This window comes from Prionailurus viverrinus, chromosome A2 (assembly GCF_022837055.1).
Source record: "Prionailurus viverrinus isolate Anna chromosome A2, UM_Priviv_1.0, whole genome shotgun sequence".
Lineage (NCBI taxonomy): Eukaryota > Metazoa > Chordata > Mammalia > Carnivora > Felidae > Prionailurus > Prionailurus viverrinus.
In genome coordinates, this window is record NC_062562.1 from 37,985,003 (window position 1) to 38,001,138 (window position 16,136).

General features: G+C 40.4%; 1 protein-coding gene across 7 annotated transcripts in view; it reads right to left on the reverse strand.

Annotated features, from left to right (window-relative positions):
* FOXP1 (forkhead box P1) overlaps window positions 1-16,136 on the reverse strand; it is a 597,515-nt gene that overhangs the window by 316,896 nt on the left and 264,483 nt on the right. For all 7 annotated transcript variants that reach the window (XM_047851112.1, XM_047851110.1, XM_047851111.1 and 4 more), the window contains one exon: window positions 15,238-15,298. The gene's annotated coding sequence lies outside the window, so the exon portion shown is untranslated. The remainder of the gene's footprint in view (window positions 1-15,237; window positions 15,299-16,136) is intronic.

Below are 16,136 nucleotides of genomic sequence, written 5' to 3' on the forward strand. Positions count from 1 at the left end.
GGTCACATCCAAACTCAGACGAGGCCCCCCCACTAATCCCCATCTCTGAGTGGGGCACCGGGTCCCCAACCCCAAGCTACCCCTTCATTACTCCAGCACTGAGAATGTTTATCTCAATTACAAATCAGTTGTGTTTTGAAACAGTGGTGACAGGAACCAGGCGAGTACACAGACAGGAGGGTGCTTGCCGAGTGATTCCCAGGAGTGGGAAAGCCTGAACTCTGCCCCTCCTCTGCTTGTGCACACACGTGTGCATGTTCTCTCTCTCTCTCTCTCTCTCTCTCTCTCTCTCTCTCAAAATAAATAAGTAAACTTGGAAAAATTTTTTAAATAAAAAAATGCAAAAAGCCTAAAGAAGCAAAATTTCTGGACTTCACTTCTAATCAAAGAATTGAACAAAAAATTGAGATACACTTTTTCTTTTCTCCTATGAGTCGTTATAACAAAAAACGTTGATACTCATTGTTGGCAAAGTTACAGTGAAATAAACACTCTCAATCAGTGTTAACAGGAGTGTGAATTGGGCCAGTCTTCCCCCATTCAGTGCTGAGTTCGGAATCCCCGAGAGCACTGAGACAGCAAGAGGAAGCACACTCTCCTTTTCTACTTTTTTCTTTTTGATTCCCTCTTTCAGGTGTTGATGAGAATCAGCTGGTTGAGCTTACAGATTAAACAGAGGCAATGCCCAAGGAGGTGGGTACACCTAGCAGCACCCCCACTTATCAGCCTTTGGCAATACCCCTACTGGCCAGACGCCAATGGGAGGGGCTCCCGTGAGGTCCACAGCTTTGTCCCCAGGGTCTTACGGCTCAATTGTACACCACTGTGCTTCTCTGCAGGCTGCTGGAACCACAGGGCTGGAGGAGACTAGCTCAGTGGGTTAATTAATAAAGGGGTTAAAAGAGAAATGGAGAGAAGCTTCTTGGGCCGGAGAGCACCAGCCACGTAACGGCATCCCTTCCCCAAGCGTGACAGGGACACTCCAGAAGGGACCTGGCTGGCCACAGTTTCTTATTTGAGCTGCTGCTGCTAACGGAGAAACAGCACTAGCAGTAAGAGAAACAACCATGACTCTTACCGGGCTAAGTGCTTTATGTAGAACTGTCTGTCTGTCCTCATCATCAAGCAAAAAGGGAAACTTAACCACATGTAAAGAGCCTTTCTTTTTTGTTTACCAGTATATCCCTGGTGCCTAGAAGAGTGCTTGACACAAGTAAGCATTCACTAATTATGTGGTGAATAAAGGAATACATTGAAAGCATCCAAGTTTTTGGAAAGCTTGTGAGCCCCAGATCTCTCGATGTGGCTTCAGCAAAGTCTGAGTGCCAGTGGCCTGGCCTTTTCCAATTTTGACACTTAGATTTTTTTTAATGTTTTGTTTATTTTTGAGAGAGAGAGGGCAAGTGAGCAGGGGAGGGATAGAGAGAGGGAGTCACAGAATCTGAAGCAGTCTCCAGGCTCTGAGCTGTCAGCACAGAGCCCGATGCAGGGCTTGAACTCACAAAACATGACATCATGACCTGAGATGAAGTTGGACCCTGAACCAACTGAGCCACCCAGGCGCCCCGAATTTTAACACTTAGAGCAAAGCTGCAATGTAGAGCTCTGTGAATTCCCTCTGGAAATCCTTCCATAAGGGCTACTGATCAAGGACCATCCTCTTGGCAGGATTCCTTCCCTGTGCTCTCAGCATCCTGGTTTCCTCATTCGCACTCCCTCAAACCCTGGCTGCTCCAAAAATTATGAACAATTAGAAAAAACACAGGGGCGCCGGAGTGGCTTAGTCAGTTGAGCATTCAACTCTTGATTTTGGTTCAGGTCATGATCTCACAACTCCTGAGATCGAGCCCTACATCAGACTCTGTGATGACAGCATAGACCCTGCTTGGGATTCTCGCTCTCCCTCACTCTGCCCCTCCTCTGCTTGTGCACACACATGTGCACTCTCTCTCTCTCAAAATGAATAAGTAAACATGGAAAAATTTTAAAATAAAAAAATGCAAAAAGCCTAAAGAAACAAAATTTCTGGACCTCACTTCTAACCAAAGAATTGAACAAAAAATTGAGATACACTTTTTTTTTCTCCTATGAGTCAAGTTATAACAAAAAATGTTGATACTCATTGTTGGCAAAGTTATAGTGAAATAAACACTCTCAATCAATGTTAACAGGAGTGTAAGTTGGGGTATTTTGAAAAATAATGTGACAAGATGTATGGAAAACCTGTAGGAATTCCATGAATTCCTTTCTAGCGATTTCCACCTCTAGAATAGATCTAAAGAAATAAAACTTGAGAAACGCTTGTGCACAGATATGTCCACTGCAATATATGACAAAAAGCTGGAAACAACCTCCACAGCCAATAATGAAGAAAAGTTAATTAAATTTTATTACACGTAAAAGGATGACACAGCTTACAATCATTTAAGATGTCTTTAACAATACTTCATGACATGGGAAAACGCTCACCATGTAATATTAGATTTTAAAAAGAGCCAGACAATTCCATATGCTGTATGATGGCGATTTTATTAAATATGTATACATTCAATGAAAAAAGAATGGCAGAAAATTTATGTTATTCTCCGGGTCAGGATTCTAGATTATTTTTACTTTGATACATGATCGACATATCTGTAATTGCAAATTCCCTCTAATGAGTTGGTTTTACATTTGTAATCGGGAAAAGAAAATAAAGTTCATAAGAATTTCCTACTCTATTTCTATTGCTAATAACATAATGAGAACTTAGCTAGTGAAGCTCCCAGTGACAAATCTATATTGGTCTCCGTGTATTTTTATCCCACATTCGGAAATAAAGAGAGGATGTCAACCCCATTCCATAACTAGGGGGAGGGAGATCTTGGAGTGTAAGTAGCTTCAATCAAAGAGACAATATATATCTCAAAAAACATGAGGAAAACACAATTATCCTTCCCCGTACCTCAGCCCTTGGCAAAACAAATGCCACATGGGAGGTGTTCCTTTGTATGAATCAGTCAGATAAGGGCAGTGGACACTGAAATTCTCATACACACAAGACTCAACAATATTTAAAAGGCACAGTAGTCAACTGGCAGGAACATTCTACTTTTATATACATCTTCATCAAATGGCCTTGGTGAAAAAGCCAATCAGCTTTCAAAGCCAGGAGACAGAGAGGGAGAGACAGGAGTGGGTAAGAGCAGGAGAAAGAAGGAGAAGCACTGGGAATTCGAGAAGCTGGAAGAGGAGGGAAGGAGGAAATGGAGGTGGGAAGAAGAGCGAAAAGTGGGCATTTTCTGAGATGAACATTTAATTTTTTGTTTTCGTTGGTTTGAGATGAATGTGTTCAGGTGATGTTTCTCAGAGATAATACGGTGAAACACTTGTAAATGGTGTAATTTCCCTCAACATTGCTGGAAAAAACAGAGTGAGCACTGTAAATGAAATCCAAGATAAGAGCCATATATATATATATATATATATATATATATATATATATATATATATATATATATATATAAACAATACATGTTTGTTTTTGTCAGGTCTGTTTTTTTAACAGTCAACTTTTTAAGAGTCGTATTTTAGTATTTCCACTTGTTTTTGGTATTATATCATAAAAGGAAGGAAAAGGTCTAGGAGAAGAGCCGGGGATTCCCAACCCAGAGGGCTACAATTATGCAGTGGCCTGGGGTATGTCATTTTCCTTTCCTGGATGTTGGTTTCATCTTCAGTAAATTACAAGAAAGAGACCAGAGAAGTCCCACATTCCTTGGCCCTCTCTGAAGTTATAAGACTACTTCACTGAATGGCTGTTTGGGGATTTTAAAATTAGATGGGGTCATGGTCACAAAGGAGAGGGGCACGCAGCTCAATTTTAAAAACACAGTGAACCTCACCAGAACTCAAATGTTTATTGCCTAAACCATTAATGACGATACTGCTGAGGTACGGCGAACAAGGGAAGAGAACTTGAATTTTATACTCTAAAAGCGGTAAGTACATTTCAATTTTTCTGGGTAAGCGGACGGAAACCCAACCAAAGCAAATTTTGGAGATGCAAATGCAAACAGAAGTCAATGGCTTGCTCTGGGGAAAGAGAAGGAGCAATTGTTTGGGATAATAAAACAAAGAGAGGATGAACAGCTGACCCTTCAAAGAACACAAAGTGCCCAGCTCACAGGCTAAAAATCAAGTTGGGAAAGTGGGAAAATACCAGGAAACAATTCAGATCAGAAGAAAAGATGCCTAGCAGCTTAAAGTCTAGAAATTGTGAAATCAAAATTAATATAAATGGTACCACGATTTCCTAATCGTGGAAAATGCATACAGTCCACCCCAAGGGGTGATTATGTGTGCTTCAGATTAGTTTTAATTTATTCAAAAGTAGAGGGAGAAACTGGATGAGAATCTAAAATCTCAACATCATTTATAAAACTAATTCAAGAGACTGAGCTAACTTGAGATGCTCAAAACAGACATCCTGGACATCATGACTAATTGGAAAAAATCGGAAGCCCCACCATTGCAGGAATAGACAACACAAAAACAGAAGTCACCAAAGAATCCTAAAAATAGTACTTAGCTATAACATCTAATAACTTGAAAAAAACTTGGAGATTGTAGGGTTAAAAACAGGAAAAGAAATAGTCCATGCAGTATGACCACATATAAACAAATCTACATATACAAAATACTGGCAGGATAATGACAAAATGGTGAACTGTTTTTGGTGAGGTCACCAGTAAAACTGTTCTTCTGACATTTTCTTCCTCTACTTTCATGCTTTTCTAATTTCTTGTAATGCCATCTTATAATGAAAAAAAAGTACATTTATTATCTTCCACAAATAGCTAACACTCTTACCTCACCCACAACTATTAGTACCTAAAGACAGACAAAGAATATTTTTAAAATTATTTTACCTGTAATTTTCTAGATGCTTGATGATTTGGGACCAGGCTAGAAATTTCAAAAGCGTTAACTGTGTTTCAGATTTTTTGAATAAGCCAGAATCTTTGATGCTCTTAGTGAAGTTGAAAGGCAGATGACCCCTTCAAAGACTGTATCTTCAAAGACTACCATAAGGTAAAGGTCACAGACTGACATGTGGCTCAAGCACAAACTAGTACTCTACTAATCTAGAGACCATGTTAACCACACCAAGCTGCAGTGTACCTTTAGATGGTTAATACATCCCCCTTTCCCTCTGCCTTTTCTTTAAACGTAGTATTATCTTGATCATTGGAAAGAATAAATTGAAACGGGCAAAATGCACAAATTCCTCGGTGTAGCAGTGAATTTTGCTCTGATCACTTTCCAAGGGCTGTACCGTGACTCGAACATCACAGAGTTAGGCCCCTGTCCGGGTGGGGCGGCGAGGGGTGGAGGAGCCGGATGACCTTAACAAGTAAGAGTGCTGAACAGGCACTATTCCGGGAAACTTCATTCAAAATGCCTACCATAAGCACACTGGTAGTTATATGAAGCCGGTGTATATTAGGGGAATGAGACTCAAAACATTTTTGACTGTGGTTAAGGTTATCGATGACTTCCATGTTGACAAACACAATGGCCAGTTCTTTCTCATCATCTCTTATTACACCTCAGCAACCTCTGAGGCAGCTGACAATGCTCTCCTCCTTTAAACAATGTCCTCCATAGGCTCCTGGCTCATCCAAATCCCCAAAATCTCCCACCAGCTTTGACTCTTCTTTGTATCCTGTCATCAAGCTTCCTAATGGTGCTGACGACAGAACCCTCATCTTGGAGCCCTACTCTCCTTTATTTGTACCACTGTTCCCTTGGTGAGCTCACCCGGGTTCATGCCTTTACATATTACTTACATGTTACAAATCCTCAATTTATAGCCTCAGCTAGGACACTTCGAGACCCACATATCCAAATGCCCACTTGACATCTCAATCTGGGTGAATAACAAACAGCTCAAACCTCACTCATCTACAGCTGTGCTCCCGGTTTCTCTCATCCACCCTTGACAAAGATTCTTGGCTTGACCAAACTTCAGTCAGGCTCCTGAATCCATGTGGGCACCTCCCTATAAAATCCAGTTTGAGCAAGAACCCTGCTAAGTCAGTTGAACCACAACCCCCTCTACTACCACCTTCCGTATCTGCTCACCGCTGACATATGACTGGATTCCTCATCTTCCATCATCTCCCAGGTAATGTCTGATCCCCCTGGGCTGTGAGATCTGTTTAGCTTAGACCCTCTGCTTACCCATGATGTTTACTCTTGGAAGTTTTCCATCCACTGACACCCACCCTGCTATAACTTCCTACTTGCCAGGGCTGTATTTAGAGTTGAGCCCAATCTCTCCCGTATAAAACCTCACCGGAATGTTCCCTATACCTAGTGTGATGGTCCTGAATAAAGTGTACCTTACCAACTTTAACAAGGGAGATTAAATATTTCTTTTCCTTTATACCCTAAACCTGCTCCCCTACAGGGTTCCCTATTTCAGATGATGGCAGCCCCGTCCTTACAGAAATTGCTTGGGTCCCAAACCTCAATCTTCTGCTCTTTCCTTTCTACCCACAAGCAGTCCATGACAGGATACTACCCCATCGTCCAGGACAAAAATCTTCGAGTCATCCTCGATGCAACGTGTTCAAATTCCACATCTATTCCACTAGGAAAGCCTTTGGTTCTACCTTCAAACAAAGCAAATTTAAGTACTTCTCACCACCTCTAGTGATCCTCACCCTGGCCGTCACCCTATCTCACTGGGATGATTACAATGGCCTCTTAACAAGTCCCCCTCCCTATCATCTATCATCTTGCCTACTCCACCCACAGGCAACTTGCAAAACAGCTTCCAGAGTGATCTACTTAAAGCATGAGTCAGATCTTAAGCCACCTCAAAGCCCATCAATGGTTCCCTATTTTAGTAAATGTCTAAGAGTCCAATGAGTCTTCACGCCCTACTCAGCCTGGCCCTTTACTTCTTCTCCCCCCACCCTCCAAAGTTTGTGTGTGTATGTATGTATATATGGATGTATTTACTTATTTTTAGTGATCTCTACACCTAACATGGGGCTCAAACTCAGGACCCTGAGATCAAGAGCCACCTGCTCTTCCAACTGTGCCAGCCAGGCACCCCCTACCTTGTTACTACTTGACCTTGTCCCCCCTCCCTCCCCCCCCCCCCATGACTTGACTTCAGCCACACTGGCCAACTTGCTCTCTTTAGAACAAGCTACATCTTCACTCAAAATGCCTGTGCTTCACAGAGACCTACCCTGGTTATTTACAGCTGGAACCCCTTGCTCTAGCAAGCCCATCTCCCTTATCCTCCTCTATTTTCTCCCCAGCACCTACCACCGTGTATTATATTTAATAATTCCCAATCCACCTGAGCAAAGCTGTCCATTAGAAATATAATGTCTGCCATTTATGTATTTGTGACTACACTGAAACAGATGAAATTAAGTTGAATAATTTATATTATTTGTCCTAACATAACCAAAATATGATCATTTCAATGTGTCATCAAAAAAGAGCAATTGTTCAAATATTTTTTTCCCTACGAAGTCTTTGAAGTACTTTGTCGAACTCACATTTACAGCCCATAGAAGTCTGGGCTAATTGTACTGCAATCATGTGGCTGGTGGCTTCCACGCTGGACAGTGTAGGCTTACTCTATTTTATTCTACTCTACTGTATGCTTATTCCACGTTTTAAAAATTCTTGGGCACAATCCACTAAATTGATTTCCTAACCCACAAATGGGTCCCAATGCTCACTCGACCAATCACTGCTCTAAGTAAACTTCAGAGTATGTAATCTGTAATGAAAGAATTTTAGGGCACATTCTCTGACCTCCAGGGACTGCTCAGGACCCTCTGAAAGGGAAAAGATTTCCAGAAAAAGAGGCCTGGAGGGATAGGGTGAGGAATTGAAGTACCATGCCAATCCACAGACCGAAATCATCACCGTCCATCCAACGACGCAAGACTGTTTTCTTAAAAGGTAATTTTAAATAACTCACTGCACTGTCAGCTAATTAACAAAATACCTAATGACTTATAATTATATAGTACATACGCGCTAATATACAATATTCAGGGGGATATCTGCATGATTTTCACGCTTCTCAAAGAGTACGTTTGAAAAGAACAGAAAGATTTCAGGTTTTTCATTTTCCCCCCTCCCCACCCCCCATGCAAAGGCTATGGAAATACAACGCTTCAGATCGAGGACAGAGAAGTACAAGGTTAAACGACTGATCTTCATTTTTCAATTGTGAACTACCACTCACGAGGAGTCTTTTTTTTTTTTAATTTTTTTTAACATTTATTTATTTTTGAGACAGAGAGAGACAGAGCATGAATGGGGGAGGGGCAGAGAGAGAGGGAGACACAGAATTGGAAGCAGGCTCCAGGCTCTGAGCCATCAGCCCAGAGCCTGACGCGGGGCTCGAACTCCCGGACCGTGAGATCGTGACCTGAGCTGAAGTCGGACGCTCAACTGACTGAGCCACCCAGGCGCCCCACGAAGAGTCTTTTAAAAATATACCATAAACTTCAAATCCGAACTCAGCCCTGGACAGAATGTCAACTTGCAAAATCCACTCAAACTAAGGATTCTACCATCAATAGAACATTTGCCCCTTTAAGGTTCTGGATATTACTACATACGAGGGGGTAGTACTAATACAGTCAAGGTTAACACCGATCTGCTCCCTTAAACAGGGTTTAGTTTTTGTACAGTTAAGCTTCAAATTTCTTCCTGAGGCTTTTGAATTACCAAAGAAAGGCAATACTCCCTCTATCTCTGTTAAGCTGTTAGGTTGTCACCTAAACTGAGAATCTCTTCCTAAGATGCTCAAGGTGAGCAGCTGCGATATTGGTGCCCTTGGCAGATGGAAGAACAAAAACATCATTTTAAAAAGATGAATAAGACCATTTGGTAGTTGGTTTTGTATTTTTGATTGTTCACAGCGCAAAAATATCGCTAGGTGATAAATGCTGCAAAGGCTGTCTTTATTACTAAATACGCCTTGATGGACATTTCAACAAGTGACTCCCGCTTGAAAACGAACTCTATTGAGCATATTTCTCTGGAAATCAATATTTAAGAAAATTTTTTCTTTGAATCTAACATTCAAGAGAAACAGCTCTTGTTTACAGAGTAACTTGGTTTAGCATTATGGTTAACAATGTTTAAAAACAGCTAACTTAAAATGCAAACATTTAAATTTTGAAGTTTAACTGTTGGGAGGCCAAGTCAGTTCTATGAAAATATAAACAACATGAGAACAGTAGTTTTCCCCCCAATTCCATCCCCTGTGAGAGTATTTCAGGTCATCATTTTGTTGGGGTTAAGAGTCAGACCTCAAACAACTCTAAGGTTGTTAAGAGAGTTACAAATTTAAATGCTTGGGTTGAACTTTGAAAACACTATGCTAAGGAAACAAAGTCACTCCCAAAAGGCCACATATTGTATGATTCCATTTATGGGAAATGTCCCAAATAGGTCACCCTATACAGACAGAAAGTGGATTCGTTGTCAGGTGCTGAGCTGCGGGGAGTCACTGCTAATGGTTACAGGGTCCCTTTCTGGGGTGCTGAAATTATTCTGAAACTAGATTGTGATGATGGCTGCAGATCCTGGGAATAAACTAAAAACCAATGAATGGTGCTCTTTAAATGGGACAAGTGTTGGGGCGCCTGGGTGGCTCAGTCGGTTAAGCGTCCGACTTCGGCTCAGGTCATGATCTCGCGGTCTGTGAGTTTGAGCCCCACGTCGGGCTCTGTGCTAACAGCTCAGAGCCTGGAGCCTGTTTCAGATTCTGTGTCTCCCTCTCTCTGACCCTCCCCCGTTCATGCTCTGTCTCTCCCTGTCTCAAAAATAAATAAACGTTAAAAAAAAATTAAAATAAATAAATAAATAAATGGGACAAGTGTATTGCCTATGAATTATAATTCAATAAAGCTATTAACAAAAGTAACATGCCTGATAACGTTCATAACAACATTGGCATGACAGATACAAGAAAACCAAGTTAACCTAACAAAGCTTCCATATAAGGCTAAAATACATAAATCCCTGATACACTGGTCTCCCACTTTAGAGACTGCTTTCTCACAGGAACCAATATTTTCCCTTCCTAACACTGCTCATCACCATCATTCATAATAACTGTCTTCCCCTCTATAATATAAACAATGACAACAGAGACTATGTCTGTTTTTTTTATGTTAATTTATTTATTTTGAGAGAGAGAGAGAGTGCAAGCAGGGGAGGGGCAGAGAGAGGGGGACAGAGAGAATCCCAAGTAGGCTCCATGCTGTCAGCATGGAGCCCCACATGGAGCTTGATCCCACAAACCGTGAGATCACGACCTGAGCCGAAATCAAGAGCCAAACGTTTAACCAAAAAAGTCACCTGGCACCCATAAGACCATGTTCTTCTTATGTACTGCTATGATCTTAGCAATCATCAGTAAATATCTACCATCATCATAATCATCAGTAAATATCTACAGTAGGAATTTATGCATGTATGCAGTATGTACTTTTGTATGAATGAATGAATGGAAGAAAGAAAGAAATCATTGCATTGGGCCAATTCAATCAATCAAGTTGTTGTGTTCGAAATGTCCCCTTACATCTATTCTCCAATTCTCTCATGCTCTGGACACCTTGGTATAGATACTTCCCAGCAGCCAATGGAGCTTCTTATGACCATGTAACCGTAATCTTACCAATTAAGGGTCAATAGATGTGACGTGTGCAATTTTTAACTCATTTGCATCAGAGACGATAGCTTGCCTTGGACTTCTCCACTATGCTTTACCCATGTGAATAATAACAAAATCCCAAGGTAGGAGAGCAAAAGAAAGAACCCGTCAGTCAAGCTAGACTGGCCAGAGTCTTACATAAGAAAAAAGTAAACTTCTATTTTATTTAAGCCACTGTATGTTGGGGTCTCCATGTTGTACCAGGCTAGTCTTCACCCTGTTACAATGCAAGCATGGATATGTGAAGAGAAGGGGGGAGCGGGAAGGACTTCAATGTTTAACTGAACAGAATAAACTAGTGATTCAGCTAGTGTGGTCATCTGGTGGCTCAATGAAGACACATCAAGTTGTTATGTCTTCATTAACAAGTTGATGAATTAATAATCACATAATTCAAATGCTGAATTCTATCAAGTGGTCATTTTGAAAGTGATTTAACTTTGAATTTACTGCCACTAAATATTTACATCAAATAAATACACACTTTCAAAAGAACTAATGGATGTATTTTAAGCAGCTGAATAGTCATTTTTACCTTTATTTGCAAACAAGATATAATTTACAATATGCAAGACACAATGAGTAGAGTCTATAAGGATGCTTTACACTCTCTGAGCCAACAAAAAACAGCTCAAACTGGGGGCAGAAATGATTATACTAGCTTTTAGATTGTTTCTTTTTCACAAATAAGTTGGCTGTAAAAAAGAAATTAAAGGGGTACCTGTGTGGCTCAGTCAGTTAAACACCCAGCTCTTGATTTGGCTCAGGTCATGATCTGACGGCTCATGTGAATGAGTCCCACATCAGGCTCTGCACTGACAGCAAAGAGCCTGTTTGGGATTCTCTCTCTCCCTCTCTCTCTGCCCTTTCCTCTCTCTCTCTCTCTCTCTCTCTCTCTCTCTCTCTCTCAAAATAAATAAACTTAAAAAAAATTTAAAAAAAGGTAACCAATACATAAATGTGAAGCTTGAAGATGTCTAAAATCCTTAAAAATAACCAGTTAATTGTAATCTTTATGGTCTTGATGATTATCATCCACTCCTAATGCCACTCAGAGCTGCTACAAGAAGATGAATTTTACAAACTGGATTTGAATTTTAAGCAAAAATGCATGTAGGTAAAATGCCAACATTGGGGGACAGCAGAGAGAAAATGACATATAAACCTTTATTAAGTCACCAAACTAAGGCCACCATGATAAAATGACATCAATAGAATTGTGACCTGAGCAACATGCCTCTTTAGGTCCAGTCTTGACATTCTTTTAAAAAAAAAATTTTTTTTTAATGTTTATTTATTTTTGATAGAGAGACAGAGGACGAGCAGGGGCAGGACCGAGAGACAGGGAGACACAGAATCAGAAGCAGGCTCCAGACTCCCAGATGTCAGTGCAGAGCCCGACGTACGGCTCGAACTCACGGACTGCGAACCCATGACCTGAGCCAAAGTCGGACTCTCCAATGACTGAGCCACCCAGGCGCCCCTCCAGTCTTGAAAATCTACATGACCGTGGGTAACTTACTAATCATCTGTGGAACCACCTTCCCAGTTTGTAAAGTGGGGATTATAATGATTGCCACCCACCTTTCAAGAATGCTGGCAACCAAACCCATTTTGTAAAGTGCTCAGATCCACTTGGAAGAAAATTGTCACATCGCTAGCAAGTAAGATAACTGTTACTTATGACTCGTCAGACCTTTGAATCTAAATTTGAAAAATGGCTTCATCTGTTTTTCTGAATATGCCTGGCCACTTTTATGCACATAACTAGTTTTTCCCATAGTGCCAATGTAGACATATTTATTTGCATCTATACTGACTGTTAATGATTCCCAGATTTCAAATGCGGGCATGGCATTTACTGAGAAGCTCCTGGCATCTGAATCTACCTCTTCTTGATGATTTGGAGATGGTGCTGGTTTCTCGATCATCACTGGATAGCATGATCTTCTCTGTTTAAGATTTATTCCCTGGGGAGAAACACTAGCCATTCCAACCATTTTACAGATCTTTTTTAGATTTTACAGTTTAACAAACTTTTTTTTCTTTATATATAAGAGATCAAAATATATAAGGATTCATTTTTTAAGGATCTTTGAGCTTGTTAAAAGGTAAAAAATACAGGTGATTTATTATTTAGGTCTATGCACCTTAACTGATGTCTAAAGGAAAATAAAATTTGAAATGAGGGTCAAATAAAAGAATTGATATTATAAAAGAAAAACAAATTAAATAACAATGTTAACTGGGGGTAGGAGATACAAAGTTTATATACAAAGATATCAATAACAAAAATTGGAGTGTGAAAAAAAAACTAGAGACATTGAGCAAAAACTCTTACTCTGAGCTTCCTAGCAGTCAAGTTTAAAAGTTTCATGAATTTGTTAATCAGCTTCCATTGTGTCATGACAAGAGCCATCAGAAGGACAAAATTTTTCACTGCTCCTGACATTTGACAATGCATTCCTTATTTGCAGTATATCACATGTCCTTGATATTACACAGAAACAATTTTTTTGTCCCCATGGACTACCTCCCTTAGTCAACACTAATGAAAAATTCCTAGAAACTTTTTTTTTCTCCCCAAACTTGCCCAACTCACGATATTTTAAACTTTGAACAGTATCACAGAATTGGAAACAAATCGCAACGCACAAATTCAAACGTGCACATTTTCAAGTCATGGGTGTTAGCATAGGCCATCATAAAGACATCAAGTCACAGGGAAAATAATTCATGCTTACAGGTGACTCCAGAGAAAACAATGAAAACCCACTTAGGATGCCTGTATTTGAGGCTGTGGGGTAACGCAATTCTCAAGGTGAATATTTCATCTCTTCGACCATATATTCAGCTTTGTTTAATCAGTTTTTAGCTTTGCCAGAAATCTTTGCTAAAGGCACGAGATGAGTTAAAACACCTGGCACAGTTCTGCATGAGGAACATCTTGGACTGAGATTCTGCAGGGCTCAGAGACACCGGGAGACAAACTTGCTGCCTAGCTGAGCAGCTGTGGCAGAGAAGGAATGGCCCAGGAACAGAAAATAATTCGTGGCAAGGAAGGGATGGCCCGCCAACAGAAAATAATTCGTATGGCCCTTGACATGCAAAGTTTGCAGATCCCTGAAATTAACAAAGCCTTCATTTTTAATATTGGACCACTGAGCGTCAGCAAGGGGAAGAGCTTTGTCAAAAGTCCCGCCCTGACTTGATGAGCCCCAAAACTGCTTGGGATCAACCCTTTCCGCGCTGGAGCATATAAAAGGAGCTGTCCTCTGCAGAGGACAATCTGAGGCTTCTCACAAAGATTTAATTTAGACAACAAAGATGGTGAAATGGGGCAAGTTGGATTTCTGACCTCAGATCAAGTGTGCCGGAAGAATGCAACTAGAAAAAGAAATCCATACCCGTAAAATACGTTCTAGAACCTCAAAATGCTCAGTGAGATGAAACACAAAGTAATCTAAGAATCTTCACATTGTAAAGATTCAAAAAGAAGAAAAAAAACCCAAAACAGGTTCACCTGAAGAATAAGAAGTCTGTGTCTTACAAATTCATAAACTTAATTTAGTAATAGCTGAGTGAAGGCTTTGTGCAACCAGGCCCTCAAGTAACCTGTTTTAAAACAGACACAAATCTACTAAATCGAATGGACCTATCATTGGCCAAAATTCAAAAATAAAATGAAGATTCTACAAGAGAAACATCGGCCATTAAAACGGCCTGCAAGATTAACTTGTGTGAGATGAGCACCAGAGAGAGACTTTGGGAATCGAGAAAATGATGTAGCATCCAGAACCATTTTAAACAGAGTGCTTTTTTGTTTCCCCTCCCAAAAGTGAGTTTGAGAAAATTTAATTTAGCTTTAATTCATCAAGCTACATTAGTCTCTCTGAAAACTTCTAATTTTAAAATCAAATACTCATTTGATTTTCAAGCAAGGTCAAGAGAACAAGGCAGCCTAGTACTGACATCACAGGGATGTGGCCCACGCCGCTCTGCAGTTCTATCAATGTGCCGTGTTGCTATGGTGCTATGACTATTAATTTCTGAAAGAAGGTGATTATAAAGCCGCCAGATGAACATCAATCGGATGACACCACTTCAGCACAGAACACGGACATGGGCTACTCTCGTTTGGAGCAAGCGAATTTTTATGAATCACCACCTTCGTGATGTGAATATTCCTGTCAAAGTTTGGGTTCACCAAGTCAACAACAACAACAACGACAACAACAACAACAAAATCAGCTTCAACAAAGGGGAAGTTTGATCATATTTGGGAGAAAAATGTCACTCTGTGGACCATTTCTTCAGGGCAATCTTTTCTGTAAACATCTCCCAAATGATGCTATAACATAATACTTACATAAATAAATTCAGACACATTTGGTAACTACGTAGATTGGGGAAGAAGTGAATTAAGATATACCTAGAGGTGGTAAACACAGCCCTAGATAGAATTCCACGAATCACATCGCATTTACCTTTTTTGGCTTCCGGAAAGCAATCTTCAGGTATAGTCACCTCAAAAGGTCACTTCTTACCCTGAAAACAAAAGAGAACATCAAAACCTGAATGTCAAGAGAAAGGAGCAACCACCTATTTGCCAGGGACACATGCAAAAGAACTCCGGCACATTTCATGGAAAGTGACTTTCAGAGTGAATCAAAACAAGTCCCAAGACCACTGATCCGGTGCACAGGCCGGTGAGCTCCTCAAGACAACAAAAATAACGTGGGTGGAAAAAGTCAAGGTGAAACATTGCGAATTTTGCATATGAACTTTTTCTCATCTTGTCCTCCATCAATTTATTTTCTTGTGCAATAATACGTGACTCATAGGCTTTTGTTTTTGGAAACCAGACTGCTCCTTGAACGTGTCTGTTTAGTTAGCATCCACGACATCTCTGATTTCATTAAAGCACAGGCTTGTGGGGTTTTTTCCCCCTTAGGAAGCGAGTGAGTTCTGAGAGACGAGATGCCTTTATGCCAACCTGGACCTTTCAAAATGAACCAGGATCTGCAAGTTTTGGGGGGGGGGGTGGTTAATCGGTTGGTGAAAGCTGTTCACACAGTGTTTTCCACTTAGCCTATATCTACCAGATCTACCAAGTTAAATAAAAATGGTTTGTGTCAGATGAAATAAACAATTGAAATCAAGCTCCCTAAAACACAAAGAAAGCCTGGAACATGTTTTATCCTGCATCTGCATATACTCTCTTATGCAAAACAGTGTGTAATCCTTTAAGAAACATTACAAGCTGCCTCTTTCTGCCCATGTAACTGGGATCAACATATGGCACAAGTGAAAAGAAAAACATTTGTTTATTAATTTAGATCAAGTTACCGACAGGGTACAGGATTCATTCCCCATCAGCTGACCA